The sequence below is a fragment of the Gopherus evgoodei genome, chromosome 1, assembly GCF_007399415.2.
Source record: "Gopherus evgoodei ecotype Sinaloan lineage chromosome 1, rGopEvg1_v1.p, whole genome shotgun sequence".
Classification (NCBI taxonomy): domain Eukaryota; kingdom Metazoa; phylum Chordata; order Testudines; family Testudinidae; genus Gopherus; species Gopherus evgoodei.
In genome coordinates, this window is record NC_044322.1 from 254,947,286 (window position 1) to 254,974,477 (window position 27,192).

The 27,192-nt window shown below is 43.3% G+C and overlaps 1 protein-coding gene across 4 annotated transcripts in view; it reads right to left on the bottom strand.

The window, feature by feature from the left end:
• Positions 1-27,192, bottom strand: part of DENND5B (DENN domain containing 5B) — a 199,772-nt gene that overhangs the window by 110,936 nt on the left and 61,644 nt on the right. Inside the window, exon 1 of one of the 4 annotated variants that reach the window (XM_030543481.1) lies at positions 13,510-13,525. The exons of the other annotated variants lie outside the window; for them this stretch is intronic. The gene's annotated coding sequence lies outside the window, so the exon portion shown is untranslated. Of the gene's footprint in view, positions 1-13,509; positions 13,526-27,192 lie in introns of those variants that run through there. 4 annotated transcript variants of the gene reach the window in all.

The following is a 27,192-nucleotide window of genomic DNA, read 5'->3' on the forward strand; positions in this document are numbered from 1 at the left end:
GGGGCTTTAGGGGCTGCAAGGCCCTGGGCTAAGAGGGTCCCGGCCTGCAGCTCTAAAGCCCCTTTTGGAATGCGACCCTGCGAGCACGGGCCAGAGGACTGAGGAGGAACAGGGGCGGCCAGAGGCCAGAAAGAAGCAGCACTTTCCCCTTCAAAGTCAGCTGGAGAGAAGCGCCGCTTTGAAGGGGAAAGCGCGGCTTCTCTCCAGCTGCTGGCTGCCTGGGCCGCATTCCAAAAGGGGCTTTAGAAGGCCGGGGCCCCCTTAGTCCAGGGCCCTGCAGCCCCTAAAACCCCTGCGTTCTGGGAGGCCCTGCCTGCCGGGGGGGAGGGAGCTCCCAGAATCGCAGCTCTCAGAATTACGGCCATGGGGGCACTGCCGTGCTGCGCAGAGCCACTTGCACACCCCCTGCACCAAACAGGAGCTGCCCCAGGTAAGTACTCTGCACTTCATGCCTATCCCAGTCCAGAGCTCCCTCCCAGACCCCACACCCCCAGCCCTGAGCCCGAGGGGTAAGCCAGGGGCACCTCCCCACCACTGTATAGTATATAATGCCTTTTGATTGCCCCCCCCCACAAATTTCCTTGGACCCTAACCCCCCACATTTACATTAAAACTTATGGGAAAATTGGATTTGTTTAACCTTGTTTAATTTAAAGTTGCATTTTTCAGGAACCTAACTACAACGTTAAGTGAAGAGTTACTGTAATACAAAAAAAGCCGTAAAGCAAAAAAATGTAGTAGAAGTGTGGACTTATACAATAAGAAATAAAGCTGTCCAGCACTTGGAATGAAAACCTTTTTTTTTTTTTAATACAATGTTAAATTCACACATCTTAATACATCAGCTCAATGAAATTCTCATTTGGTGGTTTTTTTTCATTTGGATATTTCAAGGGCCTTGGTACTTATCCTGCAGATATTGATATAGACTCAGGCTTTATGGCCAGAAGGGACCCTTCATGATCATCTAGTCTGACATCCTGCACATTACCCACCCGCTTCTGCAATAGGCCCATAACCTCTGGCTGAGTTACTGAAGTCATCAAATATGATTTAAAGACTTCAAGCTACAGAAAATCCATCATTTACACTAGTTTAAACCTGCAGTTGACTTGTGCCCCATGTTGCAGAGGGAAGGCAAAAAAGACAAGCATTTCTGTCAGTTTGACTCGGAGGAAAATTCCTTCTTGACCCAAACTAAGGCAGTCAGTTGGACCCTGAGCATTCTGGCAAGACTCACCACCTGGGAAAGAATTTGCTGCGGTAACTCAGAACCCTTCCCATCACCAGCCACCAGAAATATTTGCTACTAGCAGTCACAGATCGGCTACATGCCATTGTGGGCAGTTTTATCATACCATCCCCTCCAGAAACTTATCAGACTCAATCTTGAAGCCAGTTGGGTTCCCCCCCTCCCCCCCCCCCACTCCTCTTGGAAGGCTGTTCCAGAACTTCACTCCTCTGAAGGTTCATCTAATTTCAAGCCTAAACTTGTTGCTGGCCAGTTTACTGCCATGTGTTCTTGTATCAACAATGGTGCTTAAGTAACTCCTCTCTCCTGTTATTCATCCCTATGATGTACTAATGGAGAGTAATCATAGCTCCCTCTCCACCTTCCTTTGGTTAGGCTGAACAAGCCAAACTCTGAGTTTCCTCTCATAAGGTAGGTTTTCATTCCTCTGATCATCCTAGTAGCCCTTCTCTGCACCTGCTCCAGCATGAATTCATCTTTCTTAAATATGGGAGATCAGAATTGCACACAGTATTCCAGATGAGGTTTCAGAGACCTAGCCTGATGCATCCTAAGATTGCATTAGCCTTTTTTCATAGCTACATCACATTGGCAACTCAGTCATTCTGTGATCAACCAATACACTCAGGTCTTTCTCCTTCTCTGTCCCTTCCAATTGATAAATCCCCAGTTTATAGCAAAAATTCTTTTAGTGCAAAGTTATGCACTATTAAATTTCATCCCATTTCTACTACAGTACTACAGTTTTCAAGATCATTCAGATCCTGTATAATATTCTGGTCCTCCTCCATATTGGTAATACCTCCTCAACTTCGTTTTATCCACAAAATTGCATTAGCACACTCCCACTTTTTTGTGGCAAGGTCATTAATAAAAAAGTTAAGACCAATCCCTCTCTTATCTGGGACCTAAGTAACTCTTCTAGCAACCTCCCTCCAGCCCGAGAGCTCACCTTTCACCATGACCTGTTATAGTCTCCCCTTTAACCAATTCTTATATTAATCCCTATCTTCTCCAATTTAACTAATAATTTCCCATGTGCAACTGTATCACTGTTATTGAAACCCAGGTATATTCGATAAATCACTTTTTTTTTTTGGACAAAAGGAAATCAGTTAGCTTAAAGAACTATCAGATTGATCTGGCATGATCTACCTTTTATAAAACAAGGTTGGATTTTTATCCCAATTCCTGTTTACCTCTATGTCTTTAACTACTTTGTTTCAAAATAATCTTCTAAAACCTTGCATATTGAGGTCAAACTAATAGGCCTAAAATTTCCCAGATCACTTTCCCCTCCTCTCCTTTTTCTTAAAAATAGACACTATATTAGCAATTCTCCAGTCGTGAGATTGAATTATATGTATTACCTCCACACTTGCCAGTCAGGGCAGCTGGTTTTGGGTAAGTGTTTTATTACTGAAAACTTGAGACTATTCACATTCTGCTATTATGGAAACAAATTAACTGCAAACACCTTCTGCCAATATGTTTAAGTGTGACTACAAGGAAGAGAAGCTTAAATTTGTGCTGGATTTTATTTCCAAGGTTCTAATTCAGGGGTTCTCAGACTTCTGTACTGGTGACCCATTTCACGAAGCAAGCCTTTGAGTGCAACCCCCCTTATACATTAAAAACAGTTTATATATTTAACACCATTATAAATGCTTGAAGCAAAGCAGGGTTTGGTGTGTAGGCTGACAGCTTGCAACCCCCATGTACTAACCTTGTGATCCCCTGAGGGGTCCTGACCCCCAGTTTGAGAAGCCCTGTTCTAATTAATGAATATTAGACACAGAGTACAAAGATGCCTGATACAGGTTGCCAGACATCCAAATAGTTGTTTTCCCTTTCTTTGAAGCCCACCTCTGCTTCTCTTGGAAAAAACAGAGTTGAGGTAAGTGTGGGCTTGACATTTTTTCTCACTGTACTGTATCAGGCTTGGAATGTTCCTGTTTAAGTTTTGAAGGATGACTCCAGTTTAAAATTGGTTCTCTTTGGGCACTTCCTTCCCCTCATACCAAAGAAACAGTATAATTCTTACCATTCAATTCTAGCACAGATAAGTAATTTTTCCTAGTTTTTACATGAATAGAACTGAGCTTAATTCTGAAAAAACACTTCAGCAGCTCTTGGTTTCAGATGTGATAAAGTGACCAAGGTTAAAATTCCTGCTGAGAGTACCAGGAATAGAGCCATGGAAATATAAATCCAAGTTTTAAAAATTTGTCTTATAAGAAGTGTAGTTTTTAAAAAGTGAGTTCATCCAGAGTGAATCAGATGTGACTATTTGAGGAGAGGGAGTGAGTTTTCAGGTTCTCCACAATCTGCCTCTTCCTGCCCATATGCCTTGTTCAACACTAGCCTCTCTGGGTCGCTAGTCCAGCCCTTTAACCCCTCGCTTCTGCTTAGGACATTTGCCTGTGAGTATCAGGCAATCCTAACTGCTTTTCCTAACTATTTTGGGGGTCCCACAGAACTCATCAAAACACACTGATGGTCTACGTTTTCAACTGCTGGGTTTGAAAACCCACTCTACTTTTAATTTAATCAGAGTAAATAAAACACAATAGCTTTCAGTAACCCTTCTACTTCTTACTCCCAGAGGGAAAGCCTAATTTTTCCTGCAGTACTTCCCTTCCTGATCACAATCCAGCTCCCGGGCCCTCTTTGTGATCTTTCTTCCTCTTGCCTCAGGAGCTAACTGACCGCCCCTTAAATTCAGCCCCTCAGTTCCAAACAAGCAGCCTGGACGGACTTCAATCCGCAGTCCAACTCACTCTCATTCTTCACCCAGCAGCATATTCTTTTGGTCTTCATCCAAACAACATACCCCATCAATACAACATCTCATATCATATAATTGAGTTAATATAGCCCCATCTCCACAAAAGCCTAGTTAATTTTTCCGTATTCCTCAGTAAGTTGAGGTTCACAGATAACAATGGGATCTTATCAGCCATGAGAGAAATTTAAGGACGAGAGTTAATTTCTATACAGACAAACCACTACCCTTCTTTAAAGTTAAACTGGTCCACTGAGGGACTACTGCATGCAGTGCCCCTTTGCCTGAAGGCTGCATCTACTGAGGTTTGTAGAAGTTACTGTAAGATATCAGTCATGACCATGTAGCTCTGTAGAGGTATCTTCCTAAAGTGCAAAGAATGTGGCCATTGCTCACAAGGGGCTGGGGGCCATGGTGGGAGTGCTCTGGGCTCCTGTGGGTGCGGGGTCTTCAGCACAAGGGGAGGGGTCCAGGGTTAGCCTCCCCCCAACAGCCAGGTCACTGGCTGCCCATGATTATAGGGATACTGGAAACAGTGGAATAGTTGGCACGATTGGCATACAGATATTGAGGGTATGAGCTGTTCAGGAAAGACAGAAGTGAAGGTAAAGGTGGTGGAGTAGCTTTGTATATTAGTGATGAGGTAGACTGGAAAGCAAAGAAAAACAATGGAATGGATAAAATAGACTACTTGGGTCAAAATTACTTTGGGGGAAGACAGGCATTAGAGGCTGCACTGGGATAGTGCTTGGTCTTTTAGAGGCACCCAGGATCCAATTTGGATATGAAGAGAAACCTCTAATATCTTCATACAATTCCCAGTAGTATTTATGTCACTGACTATGGAGACTAATTTCTCAGATATAGATTGAAGGACAAGTGCTACTAATAATGGTAGGGCCCACATATTCCAGGAAGCGATAGCTGACAGTCACTTCACCATATCGTCATTGAACCAACAAGAGGCGAACCTAGTTTAGATTTAGCACTGATAAGTTGTGAGGACCTCATAAAAGATGGGACACTAGATAGGAAAGTTACTACAAAGAATTCTTCCCCAGGTGTCTGGCTGATGGGTCTTGCCCAGGTGCTCAAGGTCTAACTGATCGCCATATTTGAGGTCTGGAAAAAATTTCCTCCCAGGTCAGATTGGCAGAGACCTTGGAGGTTTTTTACCTTCCTCCTCAGCATGAGGCACAGGCCATCGCTGGTTTAAAACTAGACTAAATGGCAGATTCTCCTTACCTTAAGTATCAGGAGGTAGCCATGTTACTCTGTATCCACAAAAACAGGAGTCTGGTGGCACCTTAAAGACTAACATTTATTTGGGCATAAGCTTTTGTGGGTAAAACAACCCACTTCTTCAGATAGATTATGGGCCTGTTACAGTAGGTGGGTGAGGTTCTGTGGCCTGGAATGTGTAGGAGGTCACCCAAGATAAATCAGAACGGTCCCTTCCAGCTTTCAAGTCTGAGCGTATGTCTATACTACGGGATTATTCCGATTTTACATAAACCGGTTTTGTAAAACAGGATCGTACAAAAATCAAGTGCACGCAGCCACACTAAGCACATTATTTCAGCGGTGTGCGTCCATATACCGAGGCTAGCGTCGATTTCCAGAGCGTTGCACTGTGGGTAGCTATCCCATAGTTCCCACAGTCTCCCTCGCCCATTGGAACTCTGGGTTGAGATCCCAATGCAAAAACAGTGTCGTGGGTGATTCTGGGTAAATGTCGTCACTCAATTCTTCCTCCGTGAAAGCAACGGCAGACAATCATTTCGCGCCCTTTCCCCTGGATTGCCTTGGCAGATGCCATAACATGGCAACTATGGAGCCCGTTTTGCCTTGTCACTGTATGTGTACTGGATGCTGCTGACAGAGGTAGTACTGCAGTGCTACACAGCAGCATTCATTTGCCTCTGCAAGGTAGCAGAGACGGTTACCATCCCTATCGCACAGTCTGCCATTGTAAATTGGTGATGAGATGATGGTTATCAGTCATTTTGTACCGTCTGCTGCTGTCATGGGGTGCTCCTGGCTGGCCTCGCTGAGGTCAGCCAGGGGCGCATAGACAAAAATGAGAATGACTCCCTGGGTCATTCCCTTCTTTATGTTTTGTCTAAAAATAGCCAGTCCTGCCTAGAATATGGGGCAAGCGTACTACAGAACCAGAGAGCACAACCACTCCGGGTCAGAGCCCCAGAGATTCCGCAGAAATGATGCTATTCTAGGGGGTGCCCCTGCAACAACCCCACCTGTTGCTTCCCTCCTCCCCTAACCCTCCTGGGCTACCGTGGCAGTGTCCCCTCATTTGTGTGATGAAGTAATAAAGAATGCAGGAATAAGAAACACTGACTTTTTAGTGAGATAAAGTGAGGGGAGGAAGCCTCCAGCTGCTATGATAGTCCAAGCAGGACAGAATCTTTTTAGACATGAAGGGGGGATGGGCTGATAGAGCTCAGCCTCCAGTTGCTATGATGGACAGTTACCAGCCATTCTGTACCATCTGCCGGGAATGACCGGGAGTCATTCCCATTTTTACCCAGGCGCCCCTGGCTGACCTCACCAAGCCCAGCCAGGAGCACTCATGGGCTGATGACGATGATAGATAGCAATCATATTGTACCATCTGCCACCGGGAAGGGGATGCTGGTGTTCAGCGCTGCAGCACCCCATCTACCAGCAGCATGCAGTAGACATATGGTGACACTGAAAAAAGGCAAGAAACTTTTTCCCCCTTTTCTTTCGGGGTGGGGAAGGGTGTAAATTGATGACATAGACCCTGAAACACCCGGAAAAATGTTTTTGATCCTTCAGGCATGGGAGCTCAGCCAAGAATGCAAATGCTTTTCGGAGACTGTGGGGACTATGGAATAGCTGGAGTCCTCAGTACCCCTTCTCTCCCTCCATTTCATTCTTTGGCTTTCCGTTACGCTTGTCACACAGCACTGTGCTGTGGACTATCATAGCCTGGAGATTTTTTTCAAATGCTTTGTCATTTCGTCTTCTGTAACGGAGCTCTGATAGAACAGAGTTGTCTCCCCATACAGCGATCAGATCCAGTATCTCCCGTACAGTCCATGCTGGAGCTCTTTTTGGATTTTGGACTGCATCGCCACCTGTGCTGATCAGAACTCCATGCTGGGCAAACAGGAAATGAAATTCAGAAGTTCGTGGGGCTTTTCCTGTCTACCTGGCCAGTGCATCCGAGTTCAGATTGCTTTCCAGAGCAGTCACAATGGTGCACTGTGGGATACCGCCCGGAAGCCAATACCCTCGATTTGCAGCCACACTAACCCTAATCTGACATGGCAATACCGATTTCAGCGCTACTCCCCTCATTGAGGAAGAGTACAGAAATCGGTTTAAAGAGCCCTTTATATCGATATAAAGGGCTTCGTTGTGTGGACGGGTGCAGGGTTAAATTGGTTTAACGCTGCTAAATTCGGTTTAAACGCATAGTGTAGACCAGGCCTGAGTCTGTGTTCTTGATAAATCCATTCTAGCCATTACTTAACCCTCAGATGCTTACAAAATTGATTGTTTAATACTTTGTTTGGGTACCTTTCCAGGAACCAAAGTTATTTTAACTCCTCAAGTCCTTTGTTCCCCTTTTTATAGACAAGTACTATCTTTGCCCTTCTCCAGTCCTCTCATTCGTACTCCAGGAGTTTTCGAAGATATTTACTAAAGGAGCTGAGATTGCTTGAGCTAGGTCCTTAAGTACTCTAGGATACATTTCACCAGGCCCTGCCCACTTGATTACTTCAAACTTACCTGAATAGTCTTCAACCTGTTCTTTCCCTAATTTGGCTTGCATTCCTTCCCTCCTGCTGTTAATGTTAATTGTGTGAGTACATAGTCACCATTAACCTTTTAGTGAAGATTGGAGCAGGACAGATATTAGCACCTCAGTCTTCTTGCTGTCATCAGCTCTTTCCCCCCCCCCCGAAGCAGTGGGACTATACTTTTTTGGTCTCTCTTTTGCTCCAAATGTGTTAAAAGGCAGTAAGAAAAGTTCTTTAATGTCCTTTGCTAGGTATAACTCATTTTGTGCCTTAGCTTGATTTTGGCCGTACATGCTTGTGCCATCTTTTGTACTCCTCCTTAGCAATTAGTTCATTTCCACTTTTTGTAGGATCTTACACGCACAAGTTAACACATACATCTCACCCAAAAATACAGACACTAATGGAACATTTCAATGAGTCAAGAAATTATCATCCTTGCCAGTTAATCAAGGTTCTCCAGTCTGTAATATCTGCTCTATAACTCTCAAAGTAAGGATGCTTCTATAATATGAACATAATAAAATTACCAGCCAGTTGATAACACACTGCAGAGTTATACTTGTGCAGGGAAACAGTATTTTATTATTATTCACTACTCTGCAATATACAAAAACCAAAAAGGTCCCCTGACATACCAGCTCTTCTGAATACAAAAAAGGAAAGATTTATATGCACCTGTGTACGTGTCTAAACTGTAAAAAGAAGAAATGAATGTACTCTGTATATAGATACTTACGCAGGGATTTCCCCTTCTGTTTTTTTAAAAGGCACATCAAAGGGAAGTCTCAGACCATAAATATTTGTCAGTGACAGCAACGGTAACAGACACACAGCTGTGAAATTATTGGGATCTGCAACTCTTCTGTTGTATTTAAGACAAACAAGCAGTGAACTGGCTAGTTGACAGAAGGACTGAAAGACACTGAGAACACGTCCATCCCTTCGTTATTTGGCTGCTAACAGCTTTGGTAAAAAGAATGGAAGGGAACAAATTAAATATCAGTTTACCACAAGTTGTTACAAAGTAAGATATTAAGGGCTCCACAGGTATATGGAAAAACGTCATGAGATCAGGTTGTCAGATGCCTTTGCAAATTTGTGACAGTGCATACCGGGAGTAGAATTCCCATTTCAAAAATAGGGAAGGACACATATGTCCCTACTATAATGAAGAAATCTGAGCACTTACATAAATGAATGCTTGTTACTACAAAACTCGAGACTTGATGGAATTTAGAGTTCTACTAAACTCTATAGCTAAACTATTATTTCTGAACCAAAACCAGTTAAGCTTTGGAGTAATTTTTTTTTTTTTTAATATTTGAATGAGGTTGCTTGTTAACAGCTACAGGGAGTGATCCCTTTTAGACTTTAAATTCACAGTCCTCACACCAGTTAAAAACAAAAACTGTATATGATTACATACACCGTACATTTTAACCCCCAAAATGCTCAATTTTCCACCAATCGCTAAGTTTCGTAGATGAACCTGAGTTGCTTAATTCCAGTAAATCAGACTTACTACATTAATATGCCATGTGACTCTCTGGCATTGCATTGGTGCCTGGTAACCAAGTGGTAAGGAGACTAGGAAACATTCTCTTGCAGTTTTGCCTCTCAAGGTCATGGTATGTCCACACACAAGAACCTCTATCCCAAGTTAAGTGGTGCTTCCACCCAGGCTAGCTGGCATAGCTAGGAGTGCTAGTTAGAGTGTCGATGCTGCTTTCCCTTGGGCTGATCTCACTGAGAAATTGGTAGGTTGGCACAGAATAAGTCTTTCAATTGCTGATAGTCCTCCAATGCCTCCCCACAATTCCCTCCATGTGACCAAAATGGACAAGTGTGCCTACAGTTCACTGGGAAAATCATGGAGCAGCTCATTTTACCTGCAGCATAACTAACTATGGGATTGTGAGGGTTGTGTTGGAATTCCAAGCTATCACTCAGTGTATGGGGCAGGAAGGAGGAGAGAAAGAGGTTTCTAGTCATGCTTGCAGGCTAGGGGGCTCTGTAATAAAGTGTGCAGAGACAGAACGGAAAGAGTCAGCTTAAAAGGAAGGTGGGCTGAATTGTGCCATGCTGCCTTAAGGAGCAGCCTGTTGTCTCTGTCCGTTTTGTGTTTCTTGTGTGTAGGGGAACAATGAAGCGTGGGGAGACATACCTTCAAAGTGCAGGTAGATGGATCAAATTCAGGTGATTTGCTTAAAAAGAATAGCAGCTAAGAAACCACTTACCAAATGATGTTTCACCTAAAAAAACTCTTGTATTTTATATCAAACCTTTGAAAAGCACTTAATCATAACCCCACATCCAGCTAGCAAATCAAAAGCATTTCTTAAGTAGGTGAGCTGATCAGGGCTGCCAGGGGAGGAAGGGACAAGTGGGGCAGTTTGCCCCAGGCCCCACACAGGCCTCGCAAATCCTGGCCTTTGAATCCCTTCTCTGGCTACTGATTCGGTGGCGGTCGGAGTCTTCGGCTGCACTTTGGCATGGGGCCCTTCACTCGCTCCGGGTATTGGGCAGCGGGTCCTTCAGTGCTGCTGAAGACGCGGAGTGAGTGAAGGATATGCTGCCACTGCCACAGACTCAGAGCGCCACCCGGTGAGTACAAGCGCCACAGTGGGTGGTGCCTTTTTTTTTTTCTTCATGTCCACTCTCCCACTTTGTCCCAGGTCCCCTGAATCCTCTGGGCGGCCCTGGAACTTATTTAAGGATAACTGCTTTCCTCCCTCCTTAATCCTCAGTTTATTAAGTAAATTTAGAAACAGTGCTTTTTTAAGCCAGGTCATGGTCAGAGTATTGTAATCTAGGCAATCCTAGTTCACTAAATATGTTGTGTCAGGAATGTATTCACAGAACAAAAAGGCTGAAACGTAAGAGTAACAGTAAGATATATTTGAGGCGCTATTTTAAGGATATCCCAGTGGCTTCTAAAAGTGATCTACTCCAGTAACTAATGAAACAGGGAAAGAGGGAAGATTTTAAAAAATGGTACAACCTCCCCTGCAACTTTTGCAACCTTAACCTTAGCAGGTGTTACTGAGCCAGTGCTAACATACATTTGGGAAACATTAAAATGAGACTGTATAAGTGTAGGGGATTAAGTGAGGGCTAAGATACCAGGACTCCCAAATCCTGAACCTGGCTTTGCCAATGATACACTAGGTGGTCTCAGACAAGGCACTTAACTACTCTACAGGCTTCCCTCTCTGAGAAACTGGGATGTTATTACTTACCTTTCTTACTCATGAGTAGGGGGAAAATGAGGGTTAAGTAACATTAGAGTGTGGAAGATGTAAAAGCTATATGCTAATATTGTTAGTACAGTAAGTGTAACAAAGCTTTTCCTTCAGCACTTTTTTTTTTTTTTTTTTAAAACACACACACATCTACATAAAGACTTAAGAATTCAAGTATTTAACACCTCAAGATCTTACGGTACCAGAACGGGCTTTGTATTCCCCATCACTCCCCCCCTCATTCTGTGTGAGCTGTATATGCATAAAAGACACAAGTGTGGAATTCAGTTGAGATGAGTCATATTAGATCAAGTTTTCCTGAAGAGCTTTTTCTTTCAGTGATGAATTAATACCCAAACAACTAGAGCAGCATATGCAAGTTACTCTATTTTTCACTGTATCCGCTGAGGGGAAAAAAAAAAGGAGGTATATTCACAGCTAGATTTACTCCTGTGTTGAATTTGAGAACCATTACTGACTAATCTACACTGGTGACAATGGGACCTGTAACTGGAAGCTGTGGCAGAATATAGGACTGGGGGCTGGTCTACACTACATACTTAGGCTGACAAAAGACAGCGTACAACAACCTAATTACGTCAGTGTCTACACTACAGCCTTCCTTCCACTGATGTTAAGTGCCTACTACACCAACATAGAAATCCACCTCCATGAGATGTATAAGGCTTATGTTGGTGTAATCAGGATGATGCAGTTTCTGTGTAGACACTGCATTACTTACATATGCTGTTGGCTGTCTTGTCAATTCTGTGGCAGAAGCCATGCTTTGACAAGAAAGCTGGGCAGCTAGAGGCCTGGTGCTCCACTTGCCTGGGAGCACGGTGAGGAGCCCGGCAGGCTGAATCCCATTCTCAGCCAGGCAAACTTGTCAATGTCACAGCTCAGAGAGCCATAAAATTGACAAGGCCGCCCAACTCCTGGGAGGTGCTGGATAAACCCCAGGTGGCTTCTCTCCTTCCCACCCCCAACAGAGAAGGGGGCAGCCCACCAAGAGCCTGTGAGGCAGCTGTGCTCTCAGCCGGGAGCTGAGACTGGGCCCACAGGTCACCACTCTGCCCTTTTTAGGTTGGTGGAAGTGCTCCTGATGAGGATGCGCACCATCAACCCTACGAGGGTAGTGTGGACATGTACCTTGATCTAATAAGGTCAACTTACCTTTCTTGGGTAAACCGACCCTAAGAAGCTACGGTGATTTTACAATCACGTTGTCTAGCCCATTCCTCACAGCCTTGAGGTCTAAAGCATGAACAGGTCTCCCTCCTCTAAGGAAAAAAAGGACCTATTCCCTGCATCATCCCTCACCCTAAATGAACCCCCTCCCTCCACTCCAATACACTGGCATGGATGTTCATGTTGCACAAAGATTCCTTAGTGGAGACTTTCCTGTTTAAAATCACCAGTCTTGCACAGGGAGAAGAATGAAAAAGGGCCCGCCTAATGCTTGATAGCTGGACTCTAGACAGCTTTGTAAACAGATGGAGATTCAGGGTGGAAGTGAGCCAAGACATAACCTCAAGGCAGGATATCAAGAGTCAACAGGTGAAACCCTCAGTCTGTACTGCATTGCTGGGATTGGAATGACAGCATAGTGACTAATCTTTGCCAATTTCACCAGTGGTAAGCGAGTCTGTTCTCTGCTCTGTTGAAACAGATTCTGTTCAATAAGTTCCATGTGGGAGACTGAAGCCTGGTTCACCACTAGGCCAGAAAAAAATGAAATCATGCAAGTGTCCATTTAACTGCGACCTGCACTTCCCACAAGGGCCATCCTCAAACTTGTTAATTGTTCAATTAAGGTACAAGGTCATACCTGCTTACCAGCTGTTGCTATCAGTTTCAGGATAATTCGGGGAGCTACTGCGCATAATGAATGTGCATAATACAGCAGGCGAATATGCACTCCACCACAAATCAAAAACAAAAGTATCTAAGGCCTGGAATACATTTAAAAAAAAAAAGTTAGCTACCATAACTATATTGACCTGTCAACCTCACCTCACCCCACCCGACCTTAGGGTAGAGGAAGCTTAGTTGATGGAGTTCTTTTAATTCCATGTAGCTACAGCTACTCGAGAGAGTGGATTAGCTACGTCGATAGAGAAACTCCTTCTGTCACTGCAGAAAGTCTAGACTATGGTGCTACAGGAGCATAGCTACAGTGCTGTAGGCTTGTCACTGTAGAGCCCAGTAGACGTGGGCTAAGCCTGTCATCACATTAGGCATGTCACTCTTGAAGGTCCCAATCTGGGCTCTAACTAGCCCCAACCCTCATTTCTTAATCATTACTCTCTCACAAGTACCCAGTACCATGAGGGCCAAGGAAAGTATGCAGCTGTTTTCTCTAGTAAAGAGGGACTTTGCCAGCACAAGAGGCCGCTGGAAAAAGTCTATATTCTGTACTGGATCTACCATTACCACTTTGCAGCTCAGAGCCTGTAAAGAACTTGGTCTTAGCGGGAAGAAGGAAAAAGTCTTAGCGTCAGGTGCTCTCCATTTGCAATAGGGATCAGGAGTCCAGAATGAGCTGAGTCCGTAGGTTTTTGCATAGTGGAGACAGATTCACTAGAGCTAACTTTTGACATGGAGGCCTTGAGAAACAGCTTGTTTAAACAATCACTCTTGAGGTGGTCTCTCTTCACTCTGGACGGGAACTGGAGCCAGCAGCCATAAAAAAAACAAGAAGTTACTTTGTCTACAGGCCTTTTTCCTTTCGACAATTTAGTCACCCATTTTTCTGCCTAAATGGGACCTGAACTCTTGTGAATCTAGCCCTTACTGAGCAACTCTCCCCACCAAAGTAAGGAAGGAGCCCAAATATGCATTACTCAACTCAGTGGTCCCCAGCGTGATGCCCGCAGACACCATGGTGCCTGCCGAGGCATTTATGTGCGCCCGCCTAGTGCCCAGCAGGGGAGAGAAGCCACAGGCCCGTGCCTGCCGGGGACAGAGATCTCTGGGGCTGCAGGCTTCATTCTATGTTAAAGTAAGAATAATAAATAAAATATATTTGGACCAGCAGTTCAACAAGGTTTAACTTTTTAAAAATAGGATGAAAAACTTATTTTGTAAAAGCTCCTTAAATTTTTCTTACAGGTAGATAAAAAAGAGCTAATTCACATGGTAAGGTGAAAGAGTAATTGCAGAGTAATTTACATATAAAAAGGTATTAATTCAAATTACCCTTTTATATTATGGATTCATATATTATGTATATTAAATATGATGTTTTTCATATTATTTAATGTACAAATACAAAATAAGCCTTGAAAAATTGTTGGCGCCCACCACACTTTTCTGAAAACATGAATGTGCTACTGGCCACAAAATGGTTGGGGACCGCTGACTCAACTGGTAAAGCAAGATCCAAGCAGTTCAGGAGAGATCACAGAACCTTTGAGTCAAAGCTGATTGGTACTTCTACCCAGTACAAGATGAGGATGAGCATTACGAGTAACCACCCTTGGCCAGACACCAGGAACTGAATTCCTTCCCAAGAAGAAAAAACCCACTGATCCAAGTTCCAAAACAATCGCTCTGTATTTTATAGGTCTTGCAGCACTTCTCACCCCCTTCTGTAGATCATGCTAGATTCCTTAGTGTATTAGCCACTGGACAGCCATATTTCTGTGGCCGGCTAGGAATCCCTAACCATGAGTCATGAGTGAAATACCTCAGAGATTTTGTACACAGCTGCAGCCTAGGTAGTGTTCCTACTAATCCTGTCTGAAAAGCCTTGTTTCTATTGCCTCACTGCAGGGCAGCTTCTGCAGCTATCCTGACATTGGTTTAATGCTGATTAGTCCTGACACAGTTCTGGTGCAGGCTCCCTGCCAGGCAAAAGAATGAACAAAATTGGTTTGCACACAGGCCAGACGACAGCTGCAGTCACTCCAGCTCAATCTGTTGAATGAAAACCATTTTCTTGTTTACCAAGATGAGGCTAAATTAGCTCAGCATGAGACAGAAGGACAAAACAATTTCTAAAAACCAGCTACACTAGCTTAGTCTAAAGGTGTGAGAGAGGATATGGTGTGAAGAAGAGATCATTTTAGGGTTGAAATAAACCATAGGGTAAGCAGTACAAAATGCATGTTCAAAAGCTTTGTTTCAAACGCACCCTCAAATTGGAACCATTTTATTTCCTAAATTATTTAAAGAGGACTTGCAAGTGTAACAAAAACTCAGCATCAGTTATGTGTGGAATGCCCTCAGTTATCAAAGCAAGAGTGACTTGCAGCATACGATTTACTACAAGCATACATTGTTTCCTTTTCCCTTTATAGGCCCAGTTGTTCAGTTCCACCATGCATCACAGGCCCCCATAATGCCATAAGCACACTAGTCTTGTGATTCCCCCTCTTCTCCTACTATAAATATTGTGGAAAGTGACAGGCTGGCTCCAGCCTAAGAAAACATCTATCAAAGCATTTTATACTAGCACCCCTCACCCTAATATCGGAGCATCTTCCACGCATGGAGAGGCACATGTAGTCTGTATTTTATCTAAAGATATACCAGAGTATTAAAACACAAAAATGTATACCTAACTATGAAACTACATATTAATGAGGAGAGACTTTAGTCAGCCTGGGGCAGAGTAAACCACTGGAGTCTATACCAGACTCCAATGGGGACGCTAATGCTACTAATATTCTGTACGTGCCGGGAGAGCTCACAGAAAGAGCTGGATAATCACAACTGGGAAAAAAAATGCAAGAGAAGTTTGATTTAATAGGATATATGGATGATTGCTTTCTCTTGCTCTGAGATTTTGAAGAATTCAAGATATTTATTAAAAACATTTTAAAGATGAGGGAGGGAGGATAAGAAAGACTGAGTCTTGCATAATTGAAGGGATCTGCTACCTAGAAAGTCTTATGCCAAAATTTGAGACCCAAGATATCGTGGGAAATTATAGTGGTGCAGCAGTGCACTGTGCTTAAGTTTGCACCATGACTTCTGTTTAAACAAACAATTTTAAGTCCTCTAAATTCAACATGCTTAGTCTGATTCCTCTGAAATTTGGTATGCCAGAGTCAGATGAAGAATACCACTAGAGACTCAAATTTGGGGTCATTCCATCTATGGGTTATAGAAATAAGCCCTGAACAGAAGAGCCATTTTTAAAAGTTTCCAGGAGAGGGGTTTGTGTTTGTTTTGTTTTCTTTATTTATTTAATTTAATGTAGATCTAGGAATTAACTACTGATGTAATGAAGGTCAAAAATGGTCTCATTCTGTCAAGCTGTACACAAGGAACTGCATGGTACCCACTAAATCTTTGGGAGACCGAAAGAGAATAATATTTAAGAACTTGTTCACTTCACTTGTATAGCGTGTAGCTTGGGAGGATTACAGAGTGCATGCACCAATAAAGTAAAAAACACAAGGGTAGTTCAAGGAAATGTTCACCACTACACCGGTGAACACCCCGCCATGGCCATTTCTAGTCTGAAGCATTGTACCCCTGTGCAGCAAAGATTTAATAACTGACATGGCTTGCTACAAGTCTCTATTAAAATGTGTTTCTATTTTATTGGGAGGTTTACTGTGAACACCAGTCAAAAAAATTTGTTGCATCAGTGTGGAGACCAAGAAGTGGAGGGACTATGACAGGGAGAGGGATTGCAGAAGCAGGAAATGAAGGCTGGTAGTAGGCAAGCCTTGGCTTGCCTGTTTGAGAAATATATGCATTTTACTAGCCCCTGGGGTTGGAGGGGAGAGGGCAGCAAGTGGCTACTTCCTGATCTCAGGGCAGATTAATGTGAGGTTTCCAAAGACACACAGGGGATGTTTGCTTAGGGAAATGAAATGTGTGTACTGCCAGCATGGGGGTTCCGGCTGATTCCTGGATCATGAGGTTGCAGAAGTTTACGGGACAGCAAGGAGTACAACAGGACAGACATTGCTGACAACAGGCTGATTTGGGTGGAGAGAGGTGGTCCGTGTTGGTATCATGTTTTGCCCACTCTGCAACACCTAACTGGTGACATAAAAGGTTGTGATCTACCAGACATTGCGGGGATTCACTTGGGCTGAAATTATCTGGGCCTTATTCCTGCTGCACACCTCATAAAATGTCAGATATTTGCTTCCAGGAGCTATGATAGTTTTCTCCGATTTGGCTGAGCAGACCAATTGCTACAGTGACAGTATGAAAGTTACTACGTGTTGGGAAAAAAATTGGGATATTGGAGGTTTCATGGCTGACGGGAAAATGTAAACAGTCAGTCAGTCAGTCTCTCTCTCACACACACACACACACACACACACACCCCCCTATTAGACAAGCAAAACCGTCAGTCGTTCGGAACAGAAAACACTGTGATTTCTCTTGCCAGCCCTGCCACAAACTCCACCCTGCAACCATTCTGAAACACAAGCAGGAACACAATTCCACTGTAACATGATTGTCCTTCACTCCAGGCGCTACATAGGAGTCAGGTTATAGGAGGCAGGGGAAGTAACAGGAATAGAAATGTTTGTGTACACAAACAAACACAAAGGAGAAAGTGAAGACTTCAGGGAGATGCACATACCGCTTGCAGCGGGTGCGGCCTAGTTACAATAGTGGGGAGGATCCAGACTGGAGGGGGGAAATGCAGTGAATGGCTCAAGGGATGACTTGAAAAGTGTGCAGCAGCACAGTTGGTGGGGCCCAGCTAATAGGGCGGGGAAGAAAGGGGTGGCTGTCTTAGTACGCAGGTCGTGATATGTACAATTGCCTAAATAACTTAACTCCTACCAATGTATCCTTTCCTGTTTTAAAAAAAACAAAAAACCCTAAGAAATTCAGTGACTAAAAACTACATTAATACAGAGTTCAGGTGGGATGTCATCCCCTTGCATAACATTGAGTTGAGCAAAACAAACTTCTGAAAGACTGGAAATGCAGTTAAGGTTGCCCATGCAACCTTACACGCCCCTTTCAAAGTCTTGTTAACACATACCCAGTCCCACAGCTGCTGAAATGTACAAGCTCTTCATCTCCTTTTACAACCCTCAGCATTCTATTTAACATATTGAAGGACCAAAAAAAGGGGGAGGTGGCCCACACCACCTTCCCTCTGTTTTCATGGAGCTGGCAGTAGCCAATGGGAATCATTTGGACAACTCTAGGTGCAGTTAGTGTATCAGGCATACTTTGGAGTTCCTCTGCTCCAAGGCTAAAGTGTCAATAAGCATGTCTTAGTTATTCTTCTGGGAATAAGAAGGGAGTTCTGAAGCTTATCTTTCAGTTTTTGTTGTCTCTCTAAATACAATAATACATCTGTAGTTGCTGCCATTGCAGCCTTGAGAAGTGCCTCCTCCACAACTAGAGAAATTACTCTTTCCAGCTATGCAATGCTAAGGTGTGGAATCCTCCTGTAGGATTGTCTCCTGTTTTTCAGCAAAACCCAGAGAGAATCTGTGTGTTATCTATAAAGAGCCATTGGAAACTTGATGAGAGGGAGAAAGACATGAGCTAGGGACACATGTTCACTGAGATCCTGCAAGTTACTGCTGCATCAGACCATGAACAGAGGGCCTGGGGAGTGAATATGGCAGATGGGCTGGAGAAGGAAAGAGCAGATAAGAGACAGGTCCAGGAGCCCCAATAGGAAAAGGGCAGGGAAATGCATAAGGACATAATGGGGCTTCTCAGGCAGCACACAGGAATGCTTACAGGTTGAGCAGTCACAGGCTCACCTCCCTTTGCAGTCTCTGGAGAACTAAGTTTCAGTAGCTTCCTTCACTCTGCCCCCTCTCCCCAACAGTCCATATGACATCCTGGGCCACATCCCTACCCCTACTGTGGCATTCTGGGGTGCAATCCAGATGAGCAATGGGCTGCGTTATCCCTGCCCTGCTATCAGGGGTGCCTCAATGCTTTGCTGCTATAACTTCCAATCTGAGTCTGTCACAAACAGGACGCAGGTCACACCCTGAGTGCTGTGTATAGCTGCGGTCCTGGTCCAGCAGCTCTGACCCCAAAAGCCTGCCAAGCAAATACCCCAGCCATACTGGCTTCCACCAGCCTTGGCTACTACTTGCCGAGTGACTCCAAAATGCACTCCCAGTCCTGAATTTCCCCCCAAAAATGTGTGTTCTGCACTGTCTGGCTCTTTCCTGGACAGTAGAGATACATTAGGCCTGTTGCCTCTCTAAGTGGACTGAGAGCCAACAGTTTGATACTTTTAACTGAATTGTGTGGGTAACTCCATTTAAAACAGAACACTAGATTAGTTTTGATTAAAGAATAAAACACGTTTAACTATAAAGAGACAGATTTTAAGAGAGAACAAATATAAGGCATTAACGTCAGAAACGGTCACAAGAGAAATGAAGATAGAATGCTTCTTAGTGCTAAAGCTTCAGCTTGGTTCAGGATGAAGTCCCCTTACTACATGTTCCCAGTAAAACTGCTGAGCAAATTCCCCAAAGTCCAAAGACTGTTTCTTTGGTCATTCTTTGACCCTTCCTTGCCAAAGAATGGCCACTTGATAGATGATTACCCATCCACTTTGAGGACACCCGAGGCATCAGCTTGTCCTTTGTCTTTGAGAAACTGGTTTACCCAGAATTGTCTGGTAAACACATTTCAAACCTAATTTCAGCTCATGTTTATAACTTTACATAGGATGTTATTACACCCCCCCTACTATTGACCAGTGAGTTATTAGTTTTCAAATGATCCCTAAAGCATATTTTGTACAAAGATTACTACAATAGTATGTAAAATGTGAATACAGGGGTGCATTCTGTCAATTACCATTCCACACCAGGGGATGGTAATGAAAACCACAGCTTCACATCACCAACTGTGGCACTCATAGGTCAGTGTTATATTTAGCTGAAATGGACATGTTCTCTCTCATTTTAAGATTAAAACTTTGCTTCATTACTTTTATAAGTTTGCACAGTGGGTTTTTAATTGCACAGTAATGTTATGTACCATTTTGGTATGCAATTTTTTTAAAATAATTTCATTAAAACATATTGCAGAATGCCCAGCACTACTCAAAGTATGCATTGCTTCTAATACAACAGAATCACAGAAAATAGTGTAATAAGTGTACAATAAGCACAGCATAGTTCATAGGTTTCTTGAGATCATATGATATTCATAAATGTACACTAAACATTGTACAATTCCGAACAAGCTCTAAAACTTCAGGGCCAGAGAGCACAGTTCACCACATCACGTTACTGTGGCTGACCATTAAAGAAGTCTTTTCAAGGCCTACCTCAACCACATAGCTCTGCATTGACCTCTTCAAATGGCCCATGTCTGGCTGTTCCAAGTCAGCAAACAGTTGCTCCACTTCCCTCTGCTAATTGGCAGCAAACTTTTCCTCTCTCCCTCACACAGTATGCAGGGCACAACAGGCAACTAACACCATTTGGATACATTTCTCACTGAGATCTAATCTAGCAAGTAACCACCACCAGCATCCCTTCTATATGCCAAAAACACATTCAACTTTCTCTCTGCATTTGCTAAACTGGTAACTGAATCTCTCTGCTTTCTACTGGCATTTCAACATCGCCCACGGTAATCTGCCCCTCGGGGAAAAAGAAGTCCCTGCTTGCAGCTTCCTGAACAGACGTGTTTTCTTAAAGATGAGAGAGAGTCATGCACCTTCTCTGACCAGCCCATACTGATCTGATGCATCCCTGCTGATCCACCAACACTTGCATTAACCATAGAAAAGTAGCCCTTTCTGTTGACTTACTCTGTGACAAGGTGGGCTGGTACCAAAAAACAGAGGATGTGAGAGCCATTTATCACCCCACCACACTTTGGGAAGGACATCGCTGCAGATCCATCCACTATTTCTTACACATTGCAGAGAGTCACATTCCTGCCTAACAGAGTACAAATCGATGGCCCTATAAACTTGAAGGGCAGCTGCCCTCAATGTGGTTTTTGCTACTCCAAAATCATCTCCCACTGATAGGTAGCAATGCAGCACTGCAAGCTTCTACAGAGCAATCACCACTTGCTTCCACACTGTCAATGCAGCTCTAATTCTGATGTCTACATGCTGAAGGACTGGGGTGAGCTCAGCATACAGATCAAAGAATGTGGCTTTTCACATCCAAAAATCCTGCAACCATCACTCATTGTCCCAAATCTGCACTGCGACGCAATCTCACCAGTCATTGCTCAGGCCCGGAAGCAGTACTTGACCACGTGTAGCTACTCTGTTAATCCTACCAAACAAGCTTTTTGTTGTTTTTTACTATGTCCCTTAGCAATCTGCTCTCAAAGAAATTGTCATGTTCCCCTATTGTGCTGTACTTCCTGTCATCCCGTCTTTTCAACATTCATGACAACAGTGCAAAACTGTGTTGGCTCTATGCTTCTGTCAGAGATGGCAGACAGCAACAAGTGCCACATAGGGTTTTGTTTTGTTTTTTAAAAAGGCACGAAAGTTATGGGATAGGAATGGCAAATATGTCCATCATGGGAATCTGATCCCTTGCTTCCAGTCCCAAGGCAAAACTTGTGTGAGCCTCATAATGGCATTGCAAAAATATGTCAAACTGTATTGCACAATTGGATACCTATCCATAATGCACTGCGCTCTGTATCAACACAAGCACTCCTGGTGACTACACGCAGCACATACGACATACACCAGCATAACACTGCCATATTAAGTAAGTTCTGCCGACCAAAGTTGGTAGTGAAGACATGCTCATTATGTGACCTTGGTGGAAGTCACTTAATCTACGCTGTGCCTCAGTTCTCCATCAGAGGGATGCTGAGAAGATAAAAGCTATTAATGATTTTGAGACACTCAGACATGTGACGAGGGATATATGTTTGCCTAAACAGATACAATGACTCAAATATGGTAAAATATTTAGTTTTAAAATACACTCTTTGCTCTGAAGTTGCATAAAATATTACCTTTGAGATAGTTATTTGAATTATGAAATGAAGCAGAGATCTTTTGATTTTAGATATTACAATAATTCAAGCACTACTGCATTCAGATTTAGTCTTTACAGTCTGCATTCACATGTGCACACCCAAATTGCATGAGCAAAGTAAGCTTTAAAAAATGATTGAGGTTACCCAGTCTACTGCAGTATATATCAAGTGGAAGATTCTGTTGCCTCTCTCTTTAGCACTTCAAAAAGCTTAAGTGCACTACAACATAAAATCCATGACCGCTATGATGAAGCTTTCCCCCCTGCTGACCCAGTTATCATTGATATATAAGAATTCCAAAGCAGTGTGTGTTCCATAACACAATCCTTCCTAACTTGGTGTACTCTTCAGAGAAATAAGTGGCTAAAATTCTTCAGTTTTCCCAAGTCATATACTGGGATGACACAAACAGCAGTTTATAGTACTGTTAGGCCAATTAATGTGTCAGGATTATGCAACTGGATGAGACAGCTAGACCATATGATCTTTTAATTGTCTTAAATTAATGTCTGTAGCATGTTTGCACAGATGCAGCATTATAGTATTTTAGTTCCAGTGCATCATGTTAAAAGCAGCTCAAAAGACCATTGACGCTCAAAGCACTGAGTCCTTGCATCACGAACACCCCTGCAGCCCTTTTGGCAACTAACCGCTCCCTTGTTCACCAACAAGCTCACCTCTTCTCCCACCATCCCATAACGCTAAGCTGGTTTCTTCCAGCTGAGCACTTGCTTGGCAGTCTGTTTTTCCTCCTATTCCCCTTCTTCTGTTCTTTGTAGTGGTCTCATTTCCTCACTTTTCCAGCTCCCAGATTTCTCCCCTCAGCACTCTCGAAAACAATTGGGGAAAGAAGGGTTAACCTGCATAGCATATTAGTAAATTTTTATATCAGTCTGCAGAGGAGGTAGAAAATCATTCAATGTTTATTGAAGTCAGTCAATCATGCACCAAATGACCCTCAAAACAGGAGGGAAGAAAGGGAATGTGATGCTGGCAGAGCAGGTGCTAGGTCATGCTAAGGCCCCAAGCCTCACTGAACACTAAAAAAAGGCATAGATGGAAATCAGTCTGGCTTACCAGTGGGTTAGTATAGTTAAAATAGATATTAGTGCTCTGAGACTGTTTAGATTTCATGGAATGCTTGTAGAATGTTGTATGTATTAATCCTAATTCTAGTATGTGAATCCCATGCTATAAAGGCAACACTTCAGTGTTTGCTCTATAACGGTAAAATGTTTGTTCTGAGATTAACTCAAAGATGGGGGGGGGGGGGAAATAAGTCACATAACACAAAGTGCTGGATTCCTACAGAAGGTGTTATCTCCTGCCTCTCAAAAAGACAATTGAATCCGAACAGCCCATTGTGGTACAGAATGTCAGTTGCTCCCCTTCACCTACCCATGAAAAGAGATAATGTGCAGAAGCGCTCAGCCTATCAGCTTGGGCTCTAGGGAAAATAGTGATACAAATCCCTGACCAGAAGGAATTTGGGTCTTTTTATGCTGTTTAGATTTTAAGGGGCAAAGAAACCTAAACATAAGCAAGAGACCCCCAAGTTGTTTGGCTTGGGTTAAACCCAAGGACATAAAAGCTTACTTATTATAGAAACTTCTATTACCTTTTCCACTTAAGTATACACATAAATGAAATGCAATCATTTCTGTCTTAACTTGTAAATAACTCCCTTATTTCTTTTTCCTTGTTAATAAATCTCTAGTTAGTTTGTTACAGGAGTAACTACAAACAGTTTCTTTGGAGCAAAATCTAAAGGGCAAATTGACTTAGAGGTAAGTGACTGGTGCTTTGGAGGTAGGAGTAACCAAAATATTTTGTGATCTTTAGCATAAAGTGACCATCTATCCGAGTCAATATTGCCTGGGTGGCAAGACAGATCGGAATGCCCAAGGGGACAGTCTGACTCCATGTTAAAGCTGTATAGTGCCTGAGAAGTTTACACTTATTTGGTTGGTGAAATCTAAGCACAAAACTCAAACAGTTAGGGGTGGTGAGGAAGGGGGGAGGTTGTCCTGCCTCTTAACTATCTGCCCTGAGGCTGGTATTCTTGCTCATGACTCACTCCACAATGTGTGACATGGGAGTGAGGAAGACTTCTGTTTATGGAGACCTTCACCTTACAGGGTGATTAAATTTGAGGCAAAATGAGCCACCCTGACAACTTACAAACCAAACGTGCTACATCTGATTTTTATATCTATTCACATCTTTATCAGCAATAAGGCAGCCCCAGTGTGGAGTGGAGAACACAAAAATGACTGATATTTATTTGCAGATACATCGGATCTAGTTAAAAATAGACAGGAAAAAACAAAAATATTATGCATTAATATTTTAAATTCACCAGTTTCATGCGAGCTCAGGTCATTCATGAAATAGCAAACAAAAAATCCTCAACCCACTTAGTTTTATGGTTGCTTAAGATAAAACCCCCAAATTTAACCTCTTTGCCAATAAAGCCTTCCATCTGTGCACATTGTACAAGAATAGCTCACTCTAGCAGCATATTCTCTTCTTCGGTAGTAATCCTGCAGTTTTCCTAGGGTCAGAGAGAGAATGCACACTTTGTCAGGTAGGCAAATAGTCATTTGTTTATTTGCAGGCAAAGGGTTTCTGAGACTCCTCTTCCTTCTCCTATCGCTCTCATTTCATTGGAAGAAATTATTTATGCAGAGTTGAAACTCAACCAGTCACAAGAAATATGGCTACCTCCCAGTCAGTTACAGCAGAATGTGACTGCCTAGCAGAAGCAGAGAAGAGGGGCTTTATTGAAGAACTTCTCCCATCTAATCAATTTAATGGATGAGTTGTTCTTTGGGCATATCTAGAAACTGCAAACCCAGAAAATAGCCATGCACCATAAAAGCTACTTTCCTTAGATTATGTACATCTTGCAAGCCAGCAAGCAGATCCTCTGCACACTTTATGTAACTGCAATCTTAACCCTTTTACTCTAAGCTCAATAGTGCTATCATGAAAGGTGGTTTTCCACTTTCTAATAATTGAGAAAAACCTTAAGAGGAAGTTTAGCCTTATACTCCTAGGTTTGTTTTCCTCCAATAATAAGCCAGGTTCTGCACTATGGACGTGTAGGCACACAAACCAGTAAGATTTGGTGCTACAGGGACTCTGTCTCCCAGAGACATGCACATCCCCCCACAAATATTCATTTAGCAAGAACAGAACAATTTCATCAACTCCCAATACCACATCATAAAAAGACAAAAACCACTGGTTATAACCCAAAACATGAAGAGTTTACATTGGTGGAACAAATTAGAAGAAATTATGAAGATTCAAGATAAGTTTCACTATGGACACCTAGGCCATGTCTACATCTAAAATTTTGCAGCGCTGGTTGTTACAGCTGTATTAGTACAGCTGTATAGGGCCAGCGCTGCAGAGTGGCCACACTTACAGCAACCAGCGCTGCGAGTGGTGTTAGATGTGGCCACACTGCAGCGCTGTTGGGCGGCTTCAAGGGGGGTTCGGGGAACGCGAGAGCAAACCGGGAAAGGAGACCAGCTTCGCCGCGGTTTGCTCTCGCGTTCCCCGAACCACCTTGCAAACCGCAGGGAAGGAGACCTGCTTGTTCGGGGAATGCGAGAGCAAACCGGGGAAGGAGACCAGCTTCGCCGCGGTTTGCTCTCGCGTTCCCGGAACCACCCAGCAAACCTCAGGGAAGGAGACCCGCTTGCTCGGGGTTCGGGGAACGCGAGAGCAAACCGGGAAAGGAGACCAGCTTCCCCGCGGTTTGCTCTCGCGTTCCCCGAACCCCCCTGCAAACCGCAGGGAAGGAGACCTGCTTGCTCGGGGGGTCGGGGAACGCGAGAGCAAACCAGGGAAGGAGACCAGTTTGATTACCAGAGGCTTCCTCAGGTATGCTGGGATACCTGCTTATTCCATGGAGGTCAAGAAAAGCGCTGGTAAGTGTCTATACTTGATCACCAGCGCTGGATCCTCTACACCCGAGACAAAACGGGAGTACGGCCAGCGCTGCAAACAGGGAGTTGCAGCGCTGGTGGTGCCCTGCAGATGTGTACACCTCCTAAGTTGCAGCGCTGTAACTCCCTCACCAGCGCTGCAACTTTCTGATGTAGACAAGCCCCTAGACTCTAGGCAGCAACACCAAACGAAATCTTGAGTAGAAACCACATACTAAGCCTACTCTGCAGACATTACTAACGCATGCACTCTGTAGCCGAAGGCCACATAAAATAAGGTACCCACATCTAGTTTGCAGAGTTTAGGAGATAACATGGAACAAATTCCAGGTGACAATACAGCAAGTTCCCTAGCAGAGGTGGAATTACACTAAGCACAGGCTGTCACAGCTTCAGCTATAAATTAAAATTAGTGGATCTTAGGTATAAGTGATCATTAACTGATCACACTATGTGCAAATAGAAATAAAGATCAAAGTGGTAATGTGTACTTGCTTTAGAAGGGCCAGATCCACAAAGCAGCCAAAAATTATGAGCCAGATCCACTGGAGAAGAGAGTTTAAATGGGGGGGGGGGAATGTATATGGTAATTAGAAATGATTTAAAATTGAATTTAAAAAAGAGACCAACCTGGCTTAGACAGAAAGCAAATGCAGCTATAAAATAAAAATATATAGCAGATGAAAGCATGTGGAAGTTTACAGCAATAAATGTAAGTCAGAAGCTAAGAACTGAGGAAAATTGATAAGGGACGCAAGAGGACACATCAAGAACTCTGTGGCCATCAATGTGAAGGACAAGAAGAAATTTGTTTTTTTAATTTTTTAGGGACAAGTAGAATACTAACAATGGTATTTGTTCATTACTTGATGGAAGTGGTTGAATTTAAAAACAAAAATATTTTTCTTCTGTATTCAGGAAAAGCCAAAATCAGCTGAACATGAGCTCCCAGTGCAACATTGTACCAAAAGGGCTAACATGATCCTTGGATGTACCAACAGGGGAATCTTGAGTAGGAAGAGAGAAGTCATATTATCTCCTTGTTCCACAAAGGTTGCACTAGTGCCAAAACACTTTGTCCGGTTCTAAGAAATAAGTTAATAAACTGAAGCGAGTTCAAACAGGAGCCTCAAGAATTAAAGGACTGGAAAATGGGCCTTATAGTGAAACTTGGGGAACTCAGCCTGTTTAGCTTAACAAACAGAAAGTTAAGAGG